Source organism: Pteropus alecto, unplaced genomic scaffold (genome assembly GCF_000325575.1).
Source record: "Pteropus alecto unplaced genomic scaffold, ASM32557v1 scaffold73, whole genome shotgun sequence".
Taxonomy (NCBI): Eukaryota; Metazoa; Chordata; class Mammalia; order Chiroptera; family Pteropodidae; genus Pteropus; species Pteropus alecto.
Window position 1 is genome coordinate 2,516,187 of NW_006436284.1, and position 14,119 is coordinate 2,530,305.

General features: G+C 32.9%; 1 pseudogene; it reads right to left on the minus strand.

Moving 5' to 3' along the window:
- Window positions 1–8,878: 8,878 nt before the first annotated feature.
- Window positions 8,879–8,979, minus strand: LOC112480216 (annotated as a pseudogene).
- Between the last annotated feature and the right edge of the window lie 5,140 nt (window positions 8,980–14,119).

Below are 14,119 nucleotides of genomic sequence, written 5' to 3' on the forward strand. Positions count from 1 at the left end.
TTAAGTATTATTAATTTCCTTGTATGAGTCTTTTCTAAATTGGGCACAGAGTTCACAGCGCTTATAGAGTGTAAGATTTCTGTGTGTGTGTGTGTGTGTGTGTAATCTGCATATTAGCTTAGTTAATTTACAGTTTACTTAATTTACAATTTTCAATTTGTTCTTAGTTTATTTTAATTTAATTAAAAAATTTACAGTTTATTTGACTTATAAAATATGTAATGCTAGATAAAGTATAAAACAACAAGAAAATAAAACACACAAATAAACAAAATCATTTTTGAACTTGAAAAGAAAAGAGAAACATTTTTAGATGCCAGATGAAGAGGAAACTCATAGTCAAAAGAATGTGTCCAGCTGTAACTTGAAGGATTATAGAGAAATCAGGCCAAAATATAGGCTTTAACTATTGGAGACTGGGTTTTAACACTAGCACAGGAGAAAAGCCTGTCCAAGGGCCAGGACTCTTAAGAAACCGGAACTGAACTACCAGGAATCATGAAGAGTACACATATCAAAAGGAGACTAAAAAAAAATTAACCCACAGGACTAGAGAAACAACTTATCAGCTAGGGCCAGATGAAAAAAAAATCACCTGTGGAAAACTGGTAATTGAGGCCTGTGTAGTATTCAGGGATGAGGTCATCATGGTACAAAGACCAAAAATGGCTACCAATGAAACCAGCAGAGAAAAATCCACATCTATCAAATTGTATCGAAATTATATATTATCTATGATTGTCAAAGTCACAAGAGGAAAAAAAAATCAACAAATGTAAATAGAGATACACTGACATAAAACTGCCCACTAACAACACTAATGATAGAAAAAAATGGAATAATGACCATGCTAAAGAAAATTTATTCCCAGCCAAGCAGTTATTAAAGAAGTCAAAACAAGTACATTTGTAGACACGTGAAGATTGAGAGATTTTACTACTCTCAAATTCTTACCAAAAGCAAAACTGAGGTATGAAGTTGAGAATGAGAAGATGCAACATATGTCTAATGTGCACTCTAGAGGAGAGAATATAAAGAATGAGAGAAATAAGGATAAAAAGGGAGAAAAGATAAGAAAAATACAAAAAATATAGCAGCAATAAGTAAAAATATATATTAATAATTGTTGAAATATGAATAAATTAACTCTATAATTAAAATACAAGTCAGTAAGATTGGGTTTTTCAAATGTAGTAGTTTGTTGAAGAGTCTCATTTCTGTGGTATTCTTGCCAAAAATGCATCACCCATGGGAACACATTAAATATATTTAAATTAAATATATCACATATTAACTTACAGTAACTCCCCTTAAAGTTATTCATCTGTATTCTTTGGAAATGTCGAATAATGAAAGGCAAGAAGATTGAGGAACTGTGCCAAACTGGAAGAAATTAAAGCTATATGACAACTAAATTCAACATGCGATTTTGGATTCAATCTTAAACTTAGAAGAGATATTACTGGGGCAAATGGCAAAATGGAATGAGACTTGTGGATTAGATAATGATATTAGATCTATGTTAATTTCCTAATTTTGATAGTATTGTCATTATGTAGGAGAGAGGGCCTGTTTTTAGGTAATGCACGCTGAAGTTTTGAGAAGTAATGGGAATGCATGTCTTTAACTTATTCTTATGTAATTCAGAAATGTTATCATTTGGTAAAGCTAGGTGAAAATTATACAGATGTTTGTACAATTTTCACATTTTTATTTTAAATCGAAGTCACTTCAAAATAAATAGTTAAAATAGAAAATTTGTCATCAAAATTCACAGCTTTAATAGATTGGAGGATAAAATCTAATGATAATATTAAAATTATAATGGAAGACTCTTTTTACCTGCAGGAGATGCTCAATGAAACAATAGGGGTGAATTGTAATACTGTCTTCAATGTACTGTCAAAAGGTACGGCAATATATGTACACATATATACATATAGATACATATGCGTTTATACATATGCGTAGATGCATACGCATATATATACAGCCTTATAAATAAATATATATAAAGTGAGAAAGAGTGAGAGAGAGAAAAAGAAAGCAAAATCAAAGTTAAAGTTTGAAGGTTTGGGTGTTCCTTGTACTATTCTGTTTTTTTCAGGTTCCTTGGAATCTTTTGAGGCAACAGTGTACGTGCTCTATAGGGGGCAAAATTTGTAAGAGAGAGAAATGCAGTACAATGAGGGGTTAAGGGCTGAGCAAAGATGAGAGCTCAGGTAAAATCATACCTGACATGGCCCATATCATAACTGTCCACTTTGAAGTAAGGCAGTTGACATTTTATAGCCTAAAACATGTAGTCATTGGCTGTGGGCTGTGGATCGGAAGTGGGGAGGGGATTAGGGTGGAAGGCAGAGGGAGGAGTAACTCCGCTACAGATGCAGCTCCCATTGGTAAACAGCCATTCTCAGGGAGAAGTGGGCAGTTGTGCTCCACTACAGCCAACACTTGCTCCAGCCTAGTAAAGGGAAATCGACAGGCACTGACAGCAGATGTTACAGTCTTTCGGCTTTTCTGTATCTTTGAAAATTTTCATAAGAAGAAACTGGAGAAAAATCATAAGATCGTCTCGATAGACACAAACAAACAAATGAATAAAATCCAACATCATTTTTTGCAAAATATTACAAAGTTACTATCAATTAGTATAGAAGCTTTAACTAGATAAAAGTCATCATATGAAAAAACCTTCACCTGACTTCACAATTGTGGCAAAATTTTGGAAACACTTCCATTAAAGCTAGAAACAGGAAGAGAAGAGTTGAAAAATGGCTGCTCTTCACCATAAAAACAGGATTCTAACCAAAGATAAAGAAATAACATATATAAAAAGGAAGAAGCAAAGCCGTTACTATTTGAGACATAATTTTTATCATAGAACATCTAAAATGATTTATAAGCTAATAAAACAAGATCATCATAGATCAACAGAACCCAAAATGTTGTTACATAATAGCAATAACCAATTAAAAATGCAATAAAAAGGACTTTCTATTCAGAATAACAAAAGAAAAAAAACAGTATTATCCCTTGGATTAAATAAAACAAAAGAGGCCCATCAACTCTATTGAGAAAATGGTAAAATGTTATTGAAGGAAATAAAATAGATCCGAATAAACAGAGAAAGACAAGTTATTTTCATAGATGGAGAACTTCTCCAAATCATTGGAAACGTCTGATGTAATTTTAACCAAGACCTCAATGTGATTTTTACCAAAACTGAACAAACAAGTTCTAAATTTCATTAATGGGTAAACAGCCAAGATAACCAAGAAAAGTCTAAAAAAGATAGAAGAAAGACAGAGGATCTGTCATATAGAAGTTAAGACTTGTTATAAACACATAATGAAAACAATGTGTTTGATGCTGGGATGGATAGAAAAGTCTATAAAAAATAAAGAGTTTGGGAACAGACTCGAGTAGATATAAGAACTTGTATACTATAGAAGTAGAAACACAACTCTGTGGGGGAAAAGCTGGACTATTCAATAATGTTGGAACAATTTGCTTTCTACTTGGGAAGAAGTGAATTTGATCCTTACATAAAACTGTAAAACAAATTCCAGATGGACTAAATTTCAAAATGTGGAAAATAATTTTCTAAAAAAAGTTAGGTGACTATTTAGAAGAACATCTTCTGAAACTTGGGATAAGAAAGAATTTTTTAAGAAATACACAAGAGGATAACTCATAAATCGATTAATATTCTTGCTTATATCAAAATTTGAACTTCTGTATGATACTACTGTAAGTGAAATTAAAAACAAATCACGCACTGAGAGATTTTGTAAGGGCTATTATGACAAATCCTTGATAATCAAAAAGAAAGAAAGAGGGAAGGAGAGTAAGAGAGAAGAGAGAGAGAAGAAAGAGAAGGAAGAGGAGGAGAGGAAGGAAGGAAGGAAGGAAGGAAGAAAGGAAGGAAGGAAGGAAGGAAGGAAGGAAGAGAGGGAGGGAGAGATGGAGGGAGGGAAGGAGGAAGGAAAGATAAAGGAAGAAAGAAGAAAACAGCCCAAGAGAAAAATGAACAAAGATCATAAAGAGTAATTTAGGAGAGAAATATCTTCATGGTCAACAAAGAATTGAAGATGGTGAATCTTACTAATAACAATCAGCGAACTATAAATTAAAACTAAACTGAAATGTCATTACATACCTATCATATTGGTGGGAAAAAAGTTAAGCCTGACAAAGCCAAACACAGATAAGCGTGTGGAGCAATGGAAACATGCATGCTCTGCCTGGGATTTACAGTGGTATAACTACTCTAGAAAATATCTTGACAGTATCTATTGAAGCTGAATTATGTACACAACCTATGGCCCAGCAGGTAAATATACTCTTAAAAGTGTGTACCAGAACATTCTTTGAAACATTATTTGTAATGGAGATACAGTGACAATATAAGTGAGTGTCAATAAGAAAAATGGGTAAATAAATCGTGATATATTCATACCATGAACAGCAGTTGTAACCTAATCTATATATATCAAGAGAGTTACAAAAATTATACTGTCAGATGATTTGCTGAATTATACAATGACATTTATTTAAAAATATTAAAATCACGCAAAGCAATACACTATGTTGTTGGTGGAGATACACACACATGTATATGTATGTAAAAACATTAGAACATGAATTGACTGGAAGGAATAAGATCAGTATCTTGACATTGGTTTGGAGAGGGAAGGAGTGGGTAATGCATTTAAAGAAAGGAACGAAAGAGACCTTTATTTACCCCTTATTGTTCTGTATGCAATGAAACATTCAATGTACATACCTGTGTAAGTGTATGCATCTCTGTGTGTATCTGTCTTTCTATATATAATCTGAGTTAAAAGTGACAAAAATAAACATTTGCAATATTGGGTGAGAGTGTTTTTACATCAAATTTTACATTTTTCTTTTTCATGTTAAAAAAATAAAAACCCAACTGCGACTCCAATGCTGGGTTATGATAATCAGATGCCAAAGGGCTACCAGAGACATTGGAAGCCCACGAAGGCGTCTGTAAAACACTGTGCATCAAAAACAGGTAGTTTACCTGGCCCCTTAATAAGTCAAATCTAAGTGTGGGGTTCCAACTGTGCTGCTAGTTAACGCCTGGCTCAAAGAGACGAATGTTTTCTTGGAGGAAATGTTTGAACATACGGAGGCAGAGCTGCAGCCAAGAAGTTCTGGGGAAATGAGGCTCCAGAAGGTGGAATGCGAATGTGACAGTGAATTTTCACATGGCCTGGGGAGTCAGCAATGCAAAAACGAAACCAACAAACAAAACCCTGACATGCTGACTGCAGAAGAAATATTTCCATTTGGAGGCATCCCTAGGCCACTGCAATTCTTTCTTTAATCCAGCTTCTCTCTCTGTCCTTCTCTCTCCCACCCTGCCTTTCTCTCTCCCCCTCTCTCTCTCCCTCTCTCCCTCTGTCAATATCTCACTCTCACAGCCCCTCCCTCTCTCTATCCCTCCACTTCTCTTCCTTATTCCCTCCTTTTTCTTTAAAGAAACCAAGAGAATGTGGAAGTTGTGGTGTGAAAGAAGGTAACCTGAGGAACTTATATTTTATATATGTTAATTGTTGTACTTTCCAAAATACCCCACTTCCTCTTACCACCCTACTTCTTACCACCCCCACCTGCTCTTACTAGCACTTCTTGCCTGAAAACAAAATAATAATAATAATAATAACCAAGGGTCTTTAAATCTTTGAAATCTTAAGGTAAAGAAATTTGGTTTTGTGCCTTAGAAGATACCATTTAATGTTCTATGTAAAACATTTCTGTGATATTTGAGAAAATTTATTTATAAGTAAAAATAAGCAGTTGTCTCAACTTATGCTGTAATAAGTTTAACTATAACATGTTCCTTTCTTGAAAGTAAAATGGCAAATACTTTTTCTGCATGCATTCTTAAGATGTTGAAACGTTCCTTTAAAATTCCCTAGCAATATATAGTAAAAAATGATAGAAATATGTTCACTTTACATACAGACTTCTGCTATGTTTATTTCTGAAGTGTTTTAAAAAAGTGTTTTCTCTTTTCTATTTATTGACAAAACAGTTTAAATGCAGTTAAGCAGAAATAATTTAAATAACTTGTAATTCCACCATCATAGAGAAGTTAATTCCAACGAGTTTATTTTACTTTATTCTATGTCTTATAATCAAAGGAAAAGCTAACGCCAAATTGTAATTGACTATGACCCTTGTGTTATCAAAGTTTGTTTTTGACCTAAGAGGACTCTTCTGGGTCTTCCTCATTACCTTCTTGGTTCTGAGAAGAACCTAGAATTTCAGAAGGAAATTTTAAGAGAACTGTTATTCTGTGAAGCTCAAGTTTTCCAACTGAAATGGACAGAGAGTTCCGAGTCTGGCTCTTTTGGCAACAGGCAGCTAATAAGCATCTCTTGGACTGTGTTATACTGGTTTTTCTTCTTGTCCTGCATTTCTCTCTAGCATCTTACGTGTTAACAATTCTTTTATTGCCATAGTGATGTCTACACCATTTCTCTACCTACTAAATCTCACTAGAAGTGATTACACTAGTGTCAAGATTACTCTGCCCTTTAAAACATATGGTTACAATTTTCAAGCAAAAAGGACAGTCATGACAATTTGCAAATTCTAGAATAAACACATATGTGGAATACACCTGCCAATAAAAATAAAACTATTTTTTATTCCCTAATGAAAATACAAGCAAGATATATATTTGGAAATCTGCCATTGAAGTCAATTAAACACACATACACATGCACACACACACACACACATGCACACACACATACACAAACAAACATGCACACAGAGTCAACACCTCAACTTGTGAGACAGGGAGTTGGATATGTGCCTGGTGCTTAGGGAAAGCAGTTTGGAATTTTGTAGATAAAGCCATAAATAGGATAAAACTGATCAGGGAGATACTGTGGGTTAAGTAGAAAAGTGGTCACAGGAACAAGTTTACTATGGGAGCATTGAAGTAACATTATTAGGAGAAAATTAGGCTACAAAAAGTCGGAAAACAAAAGAACATTGTGTTACAGAAACAGAGTAAAGAATTTGATTTCAGTAAACAGAACTAGTAAGACTTATTTGGGGACAAATATATCTATGAATTTACATTAATAACTGTGATTATATATATATATACACACCAATCATATGTGTTTGCATATGTTTATATATAGACATGTATTTTATATACATATATATATAAAACCACATGATTTTGTATTATGTGCATATATAAAACATATTTATATATAACTAGTATATATATCAAAAGTTATAATATGAGTATTACATATCTGTAACACTTATGCATATATATGTACATACACAGGTAATGGATATATACTGTCATTAATTATGCATATATACGTATATATAGAGAGAGAGATGTTTACTTCCACTATAAATCTTACTGTAGCTGTAGACTGCTACCCTAACACACACACACGCACACACACACACAACGCACACAAAAGAGAAAGAATCTAATTGAATACTTGGTTAAATTTAACAACCTCAAAAAATAGAATAAACCAGAATTCACTCAAGGCTTGGAATTCTTTTAGTAGCTTCTCTGAGTTTTTAGCTTTTAATATTAGCATTCCAAAAAGCTGTAATTTGCTTGCAAAAAAATTGACATGTTATGTGTTAAAAAGATTAATGAATTACATTGTGTTTTTCAAAGTTATTTCATTTCTCTTTCTATTCCGATATCGGTTCAATCTATAGACTTATTTATATATATGGATCATGTATTAAAAAAGCATATTCTCCAGTATGAATGGCAGACATGCAAATACAAATAAATGGTGATAAAAGCAATAATAGAAAAAAAATGTACTATCTAGTAGGAACTTAGAGGAGAGGGTGAATTTTTTAGATAATCGTTCATTTATTTCTCACCTATTCAAAGTATAGATTTAAAGTGGCTCACGGCAACATGAAATAAAAGGAAAAATGAGTAATAAAGCAAATTCAGAGAATAAAATGCTTAAATAATTTGAAGTCCACAGCAAATGGATATCAGAATACATAATTAAGGTCTAGAAAATGCTAGAACAGGCCAGAGAGAGAGACAAAAATGAGAACACAAAGGCACTATTCATTTACCTACAGATAAAAAGAAAACAAACTTATTCCTTGTGCCAAAACTAAAGAATTTTTCTTCATAGGTAGTTAAAAAAGAGAAGAACACACCATCACCAACAACATCTGTAAATCAAATAGATTTCTGTGGCTTTTAGCATGGGCCAATGATTACATTTAATAAAAACAGTTTTGTAAAAGATGGTCCAGATGCGTGGATTTCTGCTTTTGTGCTTTATTACAAGGATAGATTTTTTTGGTATGTATAGGAACACATAGACTATATATCACTCAGGCAATCCTTCCAAAATTTATGTTGTCCAACCAAGTATTTGATGAGTACTAAGCAGCAGTGAGTTCAAGGTTATAGTCCTTGACAATCACTTAGGAGTACAGCTCTCTCAGTCTACTGATTAAATAATGCAAGAGCCTAACTCCTTCTTGGAGTTAGGGGTTGAGATGGGTGCAGATGAAAGGGAACATAGAATTTCAGCTGTTTCCAAAAATTCTGGTAAAATACACATTACATAAAAATTAACCAATTTTCAATGTACAGTTCAGTGCCATTAAGTACATTCATGCTGTGGTGCTGCCATCACCACCATGCCTTCACAAAACTCACCTTGCAAAACTGATCTGATACTCTGTACCTCATATTAAACAATAACTACCCATTTCCCCTCTCCCCAGCCTAGCCTAACCACCATTCTACATTCTGTCTCTATGAATTTGACTACTCTAGGTACCTCATACAAGTGAAATCATGCAATATAAAAACATGGAACAACTTCACAAATTTGCGTGCCATCTTTGCACGAGAGTCATGCTAACCTCTGTATGGTTCCTATTTTAGTATGTGCTGCTGAAATGAGCACTTTAGCTGGTTTTTGAGAGGAGAACAGAAGCTTATCAGACTTAAGATGGGAGAAGCTCCTAAACAAAGGCAAGATGATCTAATATTGTTTTCTATGTTGCTGAAGACTGGGGTGAGGAGGGAGGCTGAAAGAGATGAAGCTAGAGACAGGAAGAAGCCAGATGCCTGAGGGCTTTGTAAGCCTTGTCTAAGAGCTTGATATACATGCAATGAGAAGGAAATAGAGAAATAAAATTTTAGAAAAATTAATTCCAGAAGAAAAGGAAGGCCTGGAAGAAGATAAAATTTAAGACAGAAAGACGACTTAGAGGGCAATGGCAACTATACAGATAATGTTTTCCCATATATCTTTTTCTTTTTTGCACATCACTAGTGTGGTAGAGTGGGTATTACAGAATTGCAGAGCATGAGAAAATATATGTCCGTGTGGTGGGTCTGGAGTTTTTAGCCACAATCTTCCTCTCCAAGCTTAGAAGAAACTTTTGACATTTTTTGAAAATTTTGCATTTTCGCAAAAGATCCAGAAAAGCCAAAGTCAAAGGAAAAGTCATTTTAATCCAGGAAAGCACATCTGGGGTGGCATTTCTTCCCACCGACCTATCTCCTTTTCTCATGTGGTTTGTGTAGCAAGTCAGGTGTGCTAATTCATTAACTATAATTTTTCTGGAGTCTTATGAGAATCGTTTAATTTTTAAAATTTTTATTAAGATATAATTGACATAAATACGATGTAACTTTAAGGTATATAATGTGTTGATTTAATACATTTATATGTTGCAACATGATTACCATGGTAGTGTTAACTAACACTCTGTCCTGTCACATAATTATCATTTCTTTTATGTGATGAGAACATTTAAGATCTAGCCTCTTAGCAACTTTGAAGAGTATAATTCAGTATTATTTACTGTGATTACTATGTTGTGCATTAGATCTCCAGAACTTATTCAACTTCTAGTTGCCATTTTGTACCCTTTAACATCTCCCCAGTTCCTCCCACTCCCAGCCCCTGGTAACCATGATTGTACTATTGTACATTGTTTCTAAGAGTAAGGCTTTTTAAGATCCCATGTATAAGTGATGTACAATATTTGCCTTTCTCTCTCCGGCTTATCTCATTAAGCATAATGCATCTGTGACTGAACAAACTGAAGATCAAAATTATTTTTTTAAAAGTTACGTTGTTGCTGACATGTACTATGTAGTTAGGCCTATGATGATTGCATCTGTACTGAACATATACAGACTCTGTTTTTTGTCATTATTCCATAAACAATGCAGTGTAACAACTATTTACTTAGCATTTACATTGTATTAGGTATTACATATAATCTAGAGATGATTTAAAGTATATGGGAGGATGTGTGTATGTTATATGCAAATATTATACCATTTTATATAAGGGACTTGAGCATTCTCAGATTTTGGTATCTGCAAGGAGTCTTGGAACCAATACCCTGTGGATACTGAGGTATATATACTATATCTTCTTTATCCATTCATCCATTGACATACATTTAGGTTATTTCTATATCTTAACTATTCTGAATGAATAATTTTTTCTTATTATTCAATTATTCTTAAGAAAAAGAAGCCCAAATATGGAAGGAAATGTATTTCTTTAAAACACGGTAAAGTTTCGGACTTTACACCTCTTAACTACTTGTGATTTGGTAATAATTAGAATGAAGGCAGAGGCTCAGGGATTTGACAACAAACAGTAGGGTTTACATACTGCTCTATTTTATCCAGTGAGAATATTAACTTTTTAAGGCCTACCTTTTTCCTCTAGTTCTTTGTAGCACGCAGCTCTCATGAATTACCCAAGGTCAAAACATTTCAATGGTCAATGCCTAAAGAATAGAGACGAATGTCACCATTACCTCCAAATTCAAGACCTTTCACTGACACAGTGCCTTTGTTCTCACCATCTTGTCTTCCTGGGATGTTCTCCCTCAACCCAAATCCGTATGTTGCAATCATAACGATTCTCCAAAAAAATTCAAAGAAAAAAATGTAAAGCTTCTCCAAGAAACTTTGCTGAACATAATCTCTCTACTCTCTAGAGCCCCAATTGGACCTTGTTTCATCTTTTCCATAACACCTATCCCATTTTAGCTTTCAATGTTTTTACTTTAAAATTACTTGAGAATGGTGATGATGTCATACTTGTGCTTGCTTTCTCTATTTGCACATAGCAAAAACAAAAAGTAATAAATAAATAACAAATGTTAATTTATCCAATAAATATTTGTAGCATGATTATTAAATGGCAAACACTTTATCAGATACTAAAAATAGACCAATGAATAAAACAATAGTCTCTGATTTTAAGGAATCTTGATGTGAGTGGGTGATACATCAGAAGTATTTTTAGAGGAGGAAGAGGCCATTTGGAGAATAAAATTGATAAAGGGCAGTATACATACAATCTGTCTGTCTGACTATCTGTTTCCTTCTGGTGATACTCCCAGAATATTGATTTTATTTTATTCAATAAACGAAGCATGTATTTTAAATCAACTACAACTTACACTAACTTGCTGAAGAGTAACCTCCTCCTCAAATATTTTAACAGAGGCCCCAAAACATTATTTTGCACTAGTAATTGTCCAAAACTTAAGCCGGATTATCCTGAAAACTAAGTGATAAGTTTGTTAATAAAAAAAAGTATAATTTTGTTGTTGTTGTTGTTGTTGTTGTTTTTGCTAAAGCATCCTGAAAACTAAGTGATAAGTTCGTTAATAAAAAAAAGTATAGTTTTGTTGTTGTTGTTGTTGTTGTTGTTGTTGTTTTTGCTAAAGTTTTAAAATTCCCTTTTCCAAATAACTGAAGTATCAAGGAAGCAGTTTCCATGAAAATGTTTCACTCAATAAGAGAAGAAAATAGAGAAAGAAAAACGGCAACAGAAATCTGCTATTTTTAAAAAATATTCTTGTGCAACATTTAAAGAAGTGTACTAAAATGCATCAAAAGTGAAAAAAAATTGATGAGATACTTATAAGTTCCATTTATGTCACAATTAAGACTCCCTATTCTTTAAAGTCTCCTTCCTCTCTCTTCTTTATTTCATCTAACCTGTCATCATTGGAGCCCTAATCATGAGTGTGTGGACTAATGTTGTACCTATGCTCTTTCCTGTATTTCTCATGATATCATCAAACACACATATTTTTAAAAACACAAATCCGATGTAATCAAGCTCTTTTACAACTGTTTTGCAGATGAGGAAACCACAGTTTGTGAAGTTTAAATGCGTGCCCAGGATTACAGAGCTCAAGCACCAGGCTGAGCTATCTATGTAGAACATGCTTAAAAGAGATATTCTGTATTTTGAGGGCAGATTTTTTTAGTACCCGCAATATATGTACAATACATAGGATGACAGTATATTGTACATATATTGCGGGTACTAAAAAAATCTGCCCTCAAAATACAGAAAATCTCAGACTATTAAGACTGTATTTACAGGCAGAATTTCACTTCAAAATTTTATTTACAATGTACATAAAACCTATTCTCAGTTGACAAAGTTCAGTTTTTCAGAACAACTGCTCCTAACCCATAAGGTGCCAGTCTTTAATATCGTTTTCACATTTTATTGTTTGCCTATGTATTTAACTTTCTTTTACATATGAAGCAAGAAGTGTTTTTATTTTGTTTTGTTTTTACCCAACACTTTCATAGTTTAACATGTTGATCAAAAACATTAAAGGAAAATATTCTCATTAAGAATAGCCTTGTTTATATTTTCTTTACACCATGTAAAACTTATAACTATAAAGAAAAAAAGAATATCAAATGAATTCATTTTCTGCTATTCACTCTAATTCCCATTTAATTTTCATATTAAAAATTTCCAAATTCTACATTGAAAAAGTTGTGATTTAATGAATTTAAGTAACTTTCTAAAATGTTAATATATATGCAAAATTTTAGTAAGAAAGACATAGAATGGATAAATATTTTCTTTTTAAAATTATCAAGCCCTAATAAGAATAATATAAAATGGATAAATTATCAAATAAGAATTATTAGTTACTGCAAATATAATTAGAAAAATAAGCTAAATATAACTGAATTGTACAATTATGACTTTTAACCTTTATTTTCCAGTTATTGTTGCTTTAAAATTTTCTTAAATATATTAAAATGAAATTTCTTTATAGAAAAAGTAAGCATAATTTTGTAAAATCTCATTTTGTGTACATTGAGACAGCTAATTTTTTATATTTATTTTTCATTTTCTTATTTCTTTATAATACTATCAATGTTAAAGTGCAACACAAAAATGTTCAAACTTGTTTCTTAAATTAAGTGGTGAAGTATATTTTACAGTGAATGATATCTGATTACATTTTCAATTCTATATATATTTGCTCAGTAATAAAAAAAAGTGTTTAGACTTAGATGTACTATAATTTACTTTATTTACTGTAAATTCTTGTAATGAAATGATTAAAATAAGGTCTGGAAAATCTTAGCTAGTATTTTAAGACTACCTAATAAGAAGAAATAAAAACCTGGCATCAGCATTGACTATGTCCATTATTTTAAAATACTGAATTGAATTCAGGCATGTTACAAACTGTTTTTTGCTTCTTCATTTTAGGATTGTTGTTAAAAGTAAAATAACCAGGCAGCCTTATCTTAGGTAAGTTGTTTCGGCTTGGAAATAAACAAAGCTCTCTCTCGATGAGCTAGGTTCATTTCATATTTGTGTAATACCCTGGAAGAAATTAGGTTTCAATAAAGTCCATTTTTGTCACTGCATGTAGCAATGAATATCACACCCAGCAGGGCACAGTGGCACCTGGCTGTACAGACCCCAATGCAGCACAAACCATCTGGGGGTAATTACAACAAGGTATTCTTTAAGGACCAGATGGGACCACGGAACAGAAGCTCCTACCCCTCCCAGTCATTTACAACATAATTCTTTTCAATGATATACTTAATCCTCCCACCAGCTATGCTTTTCAGCTTGCTGTTGTCACTGTTCCTTTATGTTAATTCAGTTTCAAGACTGAGGAAAAAGGGGGAGAGAGAGAGTGCAAGAAAAAAAGGGAGAGGGGGAAAGAGAGCCACCGGCGCCTCTAGGGACCAAAAGAAATTATTCATCCCTAAATTGTTTCCACC